This window comes from Bison bison, unplaced genomic scaffold (genome assembly GCF_000754665.1).
Source record: "Bison bison bison isolate TAMUID 2011002044 unplaced genomic scaffold, Bison_UMD1.0 scf7180017864134, whole genome shotgun sequence".
Lineage (NCBI taxonomy): Eukaryota > Metazoa > Chordata > Mammalia > Artiodactyla > Bovidae > Bison > Bison bison.
In genome coordinates this window covers 5,487,399-5,489,111 of record NW_011494706.1, presented here as the reverse complement: position 1 = coordinate 5,489,111, position 1,713 = coordinate 5,487,399, and positions in this window count along the sequence as shown.

The following is a 1,713-nucleotide window of genomic DNA, read 5'->3' as shown; positions in this document are numbered from 1 at the left end:
TCCCCAGACAAAAGGAAGACCATCTCTCCTCAAGTTTACTTGGAAATTACCAGCTAGAAATATGTGAGAGTACTTCAGTTCCTTCATAATGGCCGAAGACACTGAAAATAAAATCATTATGCATCCTGGGATTATTTGAGTTGTGTTTTCACACAACTTTGCCAGATTGCAAGACTTCTGCTGCCAAATAAGAAACAGCTAAGAATTTACCAAGGACTCAGAGGCTTGGAACGCAGAATAACCCATTCGAACTGGAAGCGAACATTTAGGTTGGTATTTGGACAAAGGAGCCTGGGAGGCTACAGTCCGTGGGGTCATAAAGAGACACGACTGAGAGACTAATATTTTCACTTTCAAGTGAAGGCCAAGTAAAACTGTAAGGCATAAAGAAAGCCTTGCAGCACAGATGCAATAGAAAATCATATGGAAACCTCATCAACATAGGAAAGGTCAGAACTTATTCTGAGGCCTAAAGGCCAAATGAGTGTCAACTATGGCTTCCTAAAGTTTGTTTTTCTGTTTTAGTAAATGGGGCTGGAATGACTATAATTGTGTGAGTACAGGGCAGAACATCTCTGAAATGCCATCCTCATTTTTTTTCAACATTGCCTTGGCACCTTTTCAGCTTTTTCTTCTAGAGATAAATTTGCAGATCGTTTAATGTAGAGAACCTGAAATGGATAACATATTGACAAACAGGCAGCTGGAGGAGGAAGAGAAGATTTGCCCTGAACAAGAAAAATCTTTAAAGATATAAAAGAATGGAACAGGATATGTTTTCTATCTACATTGGAAACAGATAAAGAAAAAAAAAAGAACTGAATTGGCAAATGGAAGATTTCATTTAGACATCTTGAAGATCTTACAGATTTGCCGGCTACTAATTATCACCACCTTTTAGGAAGAGCTAAATGCTTTAAAAGCATCATAGGTATGAATTTCACATCGCAAACTTGAGTGTGCTGCAAATGTGATTTTCTTTATTGCCAGAATTGTCATATTTCTGATTTGAACTCTGAGCCTGCCTCATGGAAGCAACTTAATAGTGTTTCCGTTATTTTTTTTTCTTTTCAATACAGTGATTTTGTTTGTCCATTCTTGCCTAGAAAGTCAGAAATAGTACAGTTTAATCTCCCTTCCGGTTTTCTCTTTCCTCTGTTACTCCAAAGCCTGCAGGAACAAGACTAGGTGCCACCTGGCATGCTCTGCACTCTCACTTCCCCCAGGGGCTGACTTGGTCTTCCTCCTTCTTAGATTTCTTCTAATTCCTGACCAAGCTCTCTTTCCATCTGTGATGTCTCCCTAATCAGAAAACTGAAACTGAAACATTTCATTGGCCCAGGGAACTCATTTAATTCCCTGAATTTTTCTGAATTCACGCCTTTTTTGTATACATATATAAAAGGAATATTATTCAGCCAGGAAGAAGAATGAAACAATGCCATGTGCAGCAACCTGGATGGACCTAGGATCATTATACTAAGTGAAATAAGTCAGAAAGAGAGAAATATCATATGATATCACTTATGTGTGGAAGCTTTTAAAAATGATACAAATGAACTTATATATAAAGCAGAAATAGACCCACGAGCATAGCAATCAAATTTATGGCTACCAAAGTAGAAAGAGGAAAGAGGGATAGATTAGGAGTTTGGGATTAACATATACACAGTATAAATAAATAAATAAATATATATATATATATATAAGGTA